We start from the raw sequence: 9891 nt of genomic DNA, 5'->3' as shown, positions 1-9891 counted from the left end.
TCCAGTGTAAATCACTTCACGAATCTGCGTGTTATCCTTGCACAGGGGCCATACTAATCGATTTTCTCTGTATCATTCCAGTGTAAGTAATATGTGCTGCCCGAGTGATCATTCCAGTGCAAATCACAAGGGTCCTTAAAAGTGGACGAGGGAAGCAAAAGAGAGGATAGATCAGAGTAATGCAAGCTGAGGACTAGACTGGTTGGTTTAGAAGACAGAGTGAAGATACCACAATCTGAGGGATGCAAACAGCCTCTAGAAGCTGGAGCAACCAAGGAAATGGATTTTTCCCTTGTGCCGCAGCCCTCTTGACACTAGTGAAACCTTAGTTGTACTTCTGGTAAAACTTAAGAGAGTAGGGGCCGGGGATTTAGCTTGGTGGCACTGCACCTGCCTGGCAAGCACAAGGTCCTCAGTTTGAGCCCAGGTACCAAATCAATCAATCAATCAATCAATAAAACTATGAGCATAAATTTCTGCCGTTTCAAGGCACCTTTGCCCTTCAGTACCACTCGGCTACCGTTGTTCTTTCAATAGCAGTCACAGCAAGCTAACAACTGTCTTTTCCACAGGTCAGGTAGATTTTGCCTTTTCTTTTCTGAATGTACTTTATTTGGGATAATGAATACTGCTTCAAGTCTTTGTATTTTGTAGTGGCTAATTTGCTATCTGATGTAGTTGTACATTGGAGTAGAACTCGCCTAAAGTCAAATAGTAGCAGAGCAGAATTCAAAACAAAATGTGCCACAAAGCACTAGCTATTATGACCTCAAATATGGTGCTTGTCTTTATTATGTGTGAATATCTTAAATAAACCAAAATTAGAATATATTAAGACTGATTGCTTTAACCAACACACCAGAACTTCTGTCTTCAGGTATTATTCTTAAAAATAATTACTTTGAAAGAGCACAAACATTTTAATACTGTTTATAGAACGTTTAGGGCTTTTCCTACAAAATGAGTTGGTGAACCACAAACAACATAAATGTTACTGTTATGTTACTTATTAATACCCACATACCTACCTACCATATTCATCAGTCTTGGATCTGGCCAGTTTTGTCTGCTGCCAAAAATCAAATTTATCTTCACAAGATGAAGCTAACTCCATTTCATCATGCATCTTAAAAAAAAAAGAAAAAGAAAAAAAGATCCACAGGGCCCAGGGATTTAGCTAAGTGTGGTTCCGCAGCCTGCTTCATAAGCACAGGGTCCCAAGTTCAATCCCAGTACAAAAAAACAAAACAAACAAAAAAAACCCAGATAATTAAAGCAAGTTGTGCTAGTCACATTCTAAACATTGCAACATTTTTTTATTTTTTGGATTTAAAATTTTATTCACTTAAATTTGCAGTGTTGGGGACTGGACCCAGGACCTTTGCACTAAGCTACATCCCCAACCCTTTGTAACTTTTTTGAGAATAAATTAAATAAACTTAACTCTAATCCAAAGACACTGCCAAGCCCTGACAGTTCCACTGCAGCTCATGGCCTCTGTTTAGGGCACAGCAAGCCCCAGGGCCTCAGAGCAGTAAAGGCTCCTGGCAAACCCAGGAAAACCTTGCAGGCTTAGGCAATAATGGGGCCCTGTGGAAAAAATGATGTAGAAAATACCTCTGGCATCTATTTCCTTCCTTATGGAAGTCCAAACTTCTTCACTCTAGAATAACTGGGAAATTCTAAGTCAATTAAAACTGCCTATAAAATTTTAAATTGCTTCAATCCAGCAGCCACCTTTCCTTTCATCTCTTACCAAATCAACTAAGTTAATCCAAAATTGAGTAAGAAAATTTACAATAAAAATGGGTTTGAGTTTTCTTTTCTCAGATTTAGTATTGCTACTGAGAATAGATAAATCACATTTCAGAACTCCAGCAAGAAACAGTGTCTTGAAGCCACATTTAGGAAGAAGCAGTTTTCCCCCCAGTATTAAGGATTGAATCCAGGACCGTCATTGCATCCCATCTACCCACTATCCCACCCCCCCTTTTTTTTTACCTTTGCTAAATTGTCCAAAATTGAACTGAAGATCCTCCTGCCTCAGCCTACTAGAGTGCTGGGATTACAGGTACGTCCCACCACAGCAGGTTTAGAGGAAGCAGGTTAGATAGACTGAACCATCAGAGGGACTATGCATACCTTTTCAAAGTGGGCATGAGACTTATCACTATTGTGATTCTTCAGATCAAGCAGAAGTACAGCAGAGTGGAATTAATCTGAAATGGAAGGCTGAAGGCAATTTGTTTTATTCAACACCATGAAAGAGAGTCCTCGGGTATGAAAGTGTACTTTGATACTCCTGTTAGAAAATTAGCCTAATTAGATATGAAAATCAGTAGCTGTATTTTTGTACATTCTCTGCCCTTATTGCTTTGAACACTCTTCACCCCAGGCCCTTTCTGTGTCTGGCCTGGAAAAGGGCATTTCCTTACTGTGACTTTCCTGACCCTAATGTGTAAGTAGTCAGGATGCACTTCTGTGCCTAGTAGTCTGGTGAGTGCAATAACTTAGGTTGTCTTTAATTTTTTTTTAGTACTGGGGATCAAACTCATGTCCTTGAGCTTGCGAGACAATCAGCAAAACCACTAAGCTAAATCCCTGGCCCATAAATTTTCTTTTTCAGTTTCAGCTTTCAGTAATTTCCTTATCTTCTCTAACTGACAGATGCTGTTTTTTGTTTTTGCACTACTGGGGATTGGACACAGGGCTTTCACCCTGAGCTACATTATCAGCCCCTTTTTTCTTTCCCTCCTCTCCTCCTTTGAGACAGTCTTGTAAGTCACTAAATTGCCCAGGCTGGGTGTCAGCTTGTCATCCTCCTGCCTTGTCCTCTTTTATGATGATTCATAGTGAGATGCAAGATCATTTCAGATTATATAAAGAGGTAAATAACCGTGCTGAGTTCCAGAAATATATGCTATTACTGGACTGAAAAGTGCCATGGGAGACAGTCTAATGGGGTAAAGACAAGTTTTAAAATAATGCAAAGAAATTTATGTTGTCTTTTTCCTTTAAAACTTTTAGTTTTTGCCTCCATGTGAAAGGAGGTAAAACTTAAAATTCTAATTTAAGGATTTTTCATACCTTAGTTTTTGACACTCTAGTATTTTTTTTTTTTTGTACTGGCGATCGAACTCGGGCCCTTGCACTTGTGAGGATGGCTGCAGAACCATTGAGCCACATCCCTGGGGATTGAACCTAGGACCTTTACTATGAGCTACATCCCCAACCCTTCTAAAAGTTTTTGAGACAGTTGCCTACGCTGGGCTCAAACTTGTGATCTTCCTGACTCTGAGGTGCTGGGATCACAGGTGTGCAATTTTAATTTCTCTTACATTTTTTTCATACCAAAAGCGACTATCTTAGCCTGTGTTCCTACAAGTGGAATGACCATGTGCAAAGATACAACTAGGGCTGGGGATTTAGCCTAGTGGTAATGCACCTGCCTTGCAAGTGCAAGATCCTGAGGTCGATCCCAGGTCCCCCCCAAAAAAATATGTATGTATGTATATATGTATGTATGTGTGTGTGTGTATGTATATGTGTGTGTATGTATGTGTATATATATATATATATAACTATTGTATATGTGTGTGTATGTATATGTATATATATATATATATATGACTAAGGGTCCACATTGTTAAGATCTACTGCAGAAATACCATTCAGGTAGATGGACCCATTTCACTCCCGTTAGCAGTATATCCAGAATGTCTTATCTCACAAATCTGGTTTTACTATGTGAAAATTGTTAATCCATGTAATACTTTCATAAACACATTATTATACTCAATTATAATCATTCTTGTGGGCTCCCTGTCAACTGGACTGCCGTATTATAGTAGGCTGAGTCTATTTTTATAACCTCATTCATGATACATCCACTCATTCAGGAGGTTTTTATTAAATGTCTGCTATGTCTTGTTCCTGGAGAGCCAGCTCTAAGGGAACATACATTTTATTGGAGACAGAAAATAAAAGTAAAATTATAAACAGGCAATAAATGCTATGGTCACAAGTGAAACAAGAAGAAATTAGGGGGCTGGGGAAGAAGAGTCTGCTGTTTCTTGTGGGTGGGGAGGAAAAGCCTCACTGGTGCAGTGACAATGGGAGAGGTATCTGAAGCATTCTGTGCAGTTACCTGAGGGAAGAGTATTTCAGGGAGTGCAAAGAGCATGGTTTAGAGCTTGCTTAGGATGCATGAAAAGCAAGGAGGCCAGTCTGGCTGGAACACGGAGGGGAGCAGAAAATGGTCAGATAGTAAGACTTGTGAGCCTTGCTGGTACTTTGTTATTCTGAGATCAGAAGCTACAGAAGCATGAGAGAAATCCCATGATTTGAGACGTTTTCATAATCTGCTGTGCTTACAACAGAATGTGTGGTTAGCATTATGGTGGAAAACAGCTAAGAGAGTATTTTGATAATTCAGGCAAGAAATTATGACTGATATTAAGATAACAGAAATGAGAAATGGATTCTGCCTATACTTTGGAGGTAGAGCTAGTGAATTTTGCTAAGGTGTTGAAGGTCCACTGAATGAGAAACAGAGGAGGCAATCATAAATCCAAGATTTGGGCAAATGAAACGATGAAAATGCCATTTACTAAGAAGAAAAATACTGCAAGAGGAGGTGAGGAAATTGGGAGTTTTGGATGTTAAATTTGACATATAAATGATCTACCAAGTCGTACTGATATTCAAATTGCACCATATGTGGGTTGGTTGTGGACTTCATGAACACCCTCTGTTGTTTCCTTTAAGATTGCTTGTAAGTAATGCTTAAACATACAAGATATGGTGGTGCATATCCATAACCCCAGTAATCTGGGAGGCTGAGGTAGGAGGCTCAAAAGTCCAGTCAGGACAACTCAGTAATTCAGCAAGACCCTGCCTCAAAATAAAAAAGGGCTAGGGATGTAGCTCAGTGCAAAGGCCCCAGTTGCAATCAGTCAATCTATCTATCCATCCATCCGTCTCAGAAGTGACAGGCAAGGCCTCAACTTCCATGAATACTCAAGTGTTTCACCCCACGCCATGAAGAGTTAAAATTTTGGTTCAAATGCCCTGTTGAGTGACAGCCACACTCTATCTGCCCCTACCCAGACAAATGACTGTGGACACAAACTACAATATCTCATTTTCATCTCACAAAAATGTGAAGAGCAGCACCTACTTCCTTGGCCATTTGTGATGATAAAAAGTGCCAATACGCATAAAACAGTACCTGTATAAAGATCTCACATTATTCTGTCAATACCTATTATGATACAAACAATATGCTTTTATTTTAAAACTTCTATAAGCCCTTAAAGACACACAAATGATTTCCTATTTGGCAATGTAAACTGCAAACTATGGTGCTTCTATTTCTATAGGTTTTTAATTTGGAGAAGGAGCTATACTCACCAAAAATACCAAATTATTTTGAATATTCTGGTTTAGTTTTTCATTAAAAAAAAAAGTTGGACTTCCTAGAGAATTAGCATAGAATTCAACTTGAATTGACTGGAGGCTGGCTATATTATAAAGACACGTATCAAAAGAATAGCACTGTGGGCTCAGTGGCAGAGTATATGCTTAGTGTGCATGAGGCCTGAGGTTCAAGCCTCAGCATACCACACCACACACCCATGCACACACACACACACACACAATTAAAATATTTTAAAATTCTAATTTTATCAAATTATTCAACAATATATATCAATAAGGGACATACCTTTTTGGATTTGTTTACCAAACACATGATATCCTAATAGTATACTAATAATTATAGTTTGTTTTTGCAAAACCAGGAAGAAAATCTTACAGACTAACAAGCAAACTAAATGAGTAACAAATTCTGTTCAAAAAATACAGGCATGATTTTTAAAGTAAAATATATCATGTAAGAATTCTGTTGTTAACACATGAGATAAAGAAAGTGTATTATGCGGTCATGAGCTGAACCACAGGCATTCATTCGACAACATTCATTCATCAAGGGGAAAACCACAAATTAACTGAGTTGTTTATATACATGTTTACTAAGGAAAAAGCATACTGAGGAACCAGGATCATCATAATCTGACAGTGAAATCAGACAGGTGAAATACAATGTAATAGAAATAAAAATTTTCTTTCTCCATTAAGACACAGTGTAGGAATACAAGTAAAAAATGCAAATATAAAGGCTGCCAGACCAATCTTCTATATTAATACCTTCCAAAATTTCATTTCAGAAGCAGGGATAAGGGATTTAGGGGAGATAATCTCTGAATCAACATTTTACCTTCAATTCTTTGCTTCACTGACTTCTGACAGTTTGGCAAATTGGGGGTCATCACATTTAAAAGAAATGCTGCCAAAGCTTGATAAATGCAATGTAAGAAAGTAATGTAAATTCCTAATGCCTGGACAGTTTTCTGTAGTTCCCAGAATTCTACCTCAGAAAGTCATCAGATTTAAAATTTAAGCCCTTCTTTAGATGGTATAGCAAAAACATTGCCCAAATTGAGATTAAGGTAACACTGAAAACTTTATACCAAAAACTCAAGTCTTATACACTATTATTGGGCTGGGTATGTGTATATGCACAAGGATTTAGAAAAATTTTCAGTCTGATCATAACTCACAGGTTCCTCCTCAGGAGACCAAGTCTTTGAAACTGGATGCTGCTAGTCACCAAGATATTCCATTTAAAAACAGGTCTCCACTTCTCAGCCTCCCACTGCTGTAGCATAAAAATATGCCACCTTTTACTCATAGTTGACTAGAGATCCATTCTCAGCGAAATAGGTATAATTATACCTTTGGTCCTAGATTTTAGCTTGGGAAAAGTGGGGATCACAGACCCTCCTTGCCTTCTCCTTTATGTCCAACACTATTTTTGTGATTGTTTTCTAACAAAGACTATTTTTCTTGACAATATTACAATTTATATGCTTAAATACTCAAATACTATGTATGCCACAGAGCAAAATCTAAGTGAACATTAATTTAGAGAAAACAAAAACAAGAAAATGAAAAACTAGATTATTTTTTATCTTTTTTTTTGGTACCAGGGATCAAACTCAGGACCTTGTGTTTGCCAGGCAGGCACAGTGCCACTGAGCTACATCCTGGCTATTATCTAGTTCTTTTGTTGTTTTTTTTTTTGTTGTTGTTGTTGTTAGTTTTTGGTACCGGCGATTGAACTCGGGTCCTTGCGCTTGCAAGGCAGGCCACCGAACCACTGAGCTAAATCCCCGGCCCCAAGTTCGTTTGTTTTTTGAGACAGGGTCTTGGTAGTCCAGGCTGGCCTTAAACTATGTAGCCCCCCGATGGCTTAGAACTCAAGACAACCCTCCTGCCTCTGCCTCCCAAGTGCAGAGATTGCAGGCATGTGCCACCACGCACAACTAGTTTTAAAGAGGACAAACTCTCCAGTTTTAACATTGAAATTTGACTCTAGTTACAAGAGGGGAAAAAAGAATTTCTGGATGCGCTGTCCTCCTTCGTGTTATGTTTATATAAACAACCTTTAAAATACCATGCAGAAAAGAATTAGAATAAAAAGAGAGCAACAGAGTCTTCTATTATTAAGAATGGTATGATCTAAACCAAAATCAAACATGAAAATTCAATGAAATATTAGGAGCTGGCTTTTTTTAAGGGACTTCTAAAATACACAGCTTTTGGAATAACTTTTAAACATCAACTTTGAGCATCTTTTTAAAAACAAGTAGTTATTCTTTGTCTGGTTATGTAAAATTTTTCAGAGTAGTTTTATTTTACTAGGACAAAGCTGGGTGAAATTTGGAATGTTGACATGTGGCAGTAATATGGAATAATAAATGGCAGGTGGGAAAAGGGAAGAAGGAAGATAAAGAATAAATTATAGGAACCACGCCTGCTCCCGACCCAGCAGCCATCGCTCAAGCGCCGGGAAGGTAGCTGCGCTGGCACCCCTGAACCCCCATAAGCTAAGCCCCGACCCCCCCGCACTCTCAGACCTCCTGACTGTGCAAGTCTTTGGACCCACTCTGCAAAGACAGAGGTGGTCATCAAGGGTATTTTTTTGAGTTCCCAACTTTGAACATATTTAAAGAAAGGGCGTGGGAAACCTGTAATAGAACATTGCGGAGTTCAACCATTCAGAAGGATGGGGAACTCAATCTGGGCCTTGCAGCCCGAGGTCAGTCAGTGTCATGGGGTTCAGCAATCAGCTAACTGAGATCAGGGGTCTTGCATCCTTGCTCTGTCTGAGCCATTAAATGGTAAATATACTATATTGAAATTTTTGTTCACTGCAGACATGTTCTGGACTGCTTCTTGATTTCAATTTAATTCAAATGATTTAAGGGTGATAGACTAGTGACTACCACAGGTGGTCAGTGTCCAAGTTGTGCTTGATCTTAATGTGTTGCTGATTGTATCAGTTGGGGTAAAGCATTGCCGTTGAATTGATGAGCTGTTTTCTCTGATGTTATGAAGATGAGAATGTCTGTGGGTCGTTAGAGACACAGAAGCTAGGGTGCAACTATATCAGGAAGATTTGGGTGATAATCCAGAGATTAAACCAAGGACAGTCCGACAACAAAAATTAAAATGAGAAAACACTTAAGCAAGACACAAGGACAGACTTCCAGTTCACCAATGGCAAACAGTAGGGCAAATGAGGATGAAAAGGCCGATAGTGAACCACCAGGACACCCTGAACTCAAAGCACAGGAAGTAACAAAACAGATCAATCAGGCTCTAGAAAAATTCAAAACAGAAATAATTTCCCAGATAACCATAGAGATAGTGAGCAAAATGGAAGTCGTGATTCGAGACTCTAGAGCAGAAACTGACAAAAAAATAGATGAGCTCAGGACCATGATAGAAGCCATGAAGGCCCAGCATAAGAAAGAAATGGAAAAAATAAACGCCCAACATAGGAAAGAAATGGAATCCATAAAACAGATTCAAACAGATATCCAGGAGATTAAACACTCTATTGAAAGTGTACGCAACAGAATAAAAGAATGCGAAGATAGGCTCTCAGATATAGAAGATAAGATTGCAGTCAGTGACCATGAAAAGAGAGGTCTCTTAAAAACAGTAAGAGATCATGAGAAATCGATCCAACAACTCCTAGATGATGCAAAGAAGAATAACATAAGACTGATAGGAATACATGAAGTAGCAGGAGAAAATACAAATGACTTAAAAAAGCTGTTTGCAGAATTAATGACAGAAAACTTCCCAAACAGAGGGGAAGAATTTGACATTCAGATAACTGAGGCATATAGGACCCCAACTAGCTACAATCAAAAAAAATCTACACCTAGACATATAATAATCAAGATCCCAGAAACCCAACAGAAGAACAAAATACTACAAGCAGTAAGAGAAAAGAAACAAATCACATACAAAGGAAAGCCCATCAGAATCACAGCAGACTTTTCAACACAAACCCTTGGGGCAAGGAGAGCCTGGAATGAGATATTTCAAGTACTAAAAGAGAACAACCTCCAACCTAGACTGATGTATCCAGCAAAACTCTCTTTCAAAATGGATGGGGAAATAAGACACTTCCACGACAAAGAACACCTGAGAAACTACATGAATACCAAACCAGCACTACAAGCAATTCTAAACAAGATCCTAGAAAAAGACAATGAAGGCAACAACACCATGAGGCCCAACAGAGCAAATCAAATAGGTAAGGCAAGAAATTAAAAGGAGAAGGTGAAAAAGTAAAAAGAGTCAACAAAAGGCCAATAACATGTCAATAATAAGTCAGTACATATCAGTTATAACCAGCAATGTCAATGGCCTCAACTCACCAATCAAGAGAAATAGACTGACAAAATGGAATAAGAAGTAAAATCCAACAATATGTTGTATACAAGAAACACACCTAGTGCAAAAAGAAGCCCA

General features: G+C 38.6%; 1 non-coding gene across 1 annotated transcript; it reads right to left on the bottom strand.

Moving 5' to 3' along the window:
* On the bottom strand, nucleotides 1-111 carry LOC117284258. The gene has a single exon (XR_004515348.1). It is a non-coding gene; the product is annotated as a U6 spliceosomal RNA (small nuclear RNA).
* Nucleotides 112-9891: the final 9780 nt, after the last annotated feature.

The sequence above is a fragment of the Fukomys damarensis genome, unplaced genomic scaffold, assembly GCF_012274545.1.
Source record: "Fukomys damarensis isolate Sample0158 unplaced genomic scaffold, DMR_v1.0_HiC HiC_scaffold_35, whole genome shotgun sequence".
NCBI classification, from domain to species: Eukaryota; Metazoa; Chordata; class Mammalia; order Rodentia; family Bathyergidae; genus Fukomys; species Fukomys damarensis.
This window is presented reverse-complemented; position numbering and strand designations above follow the sequence as displayed.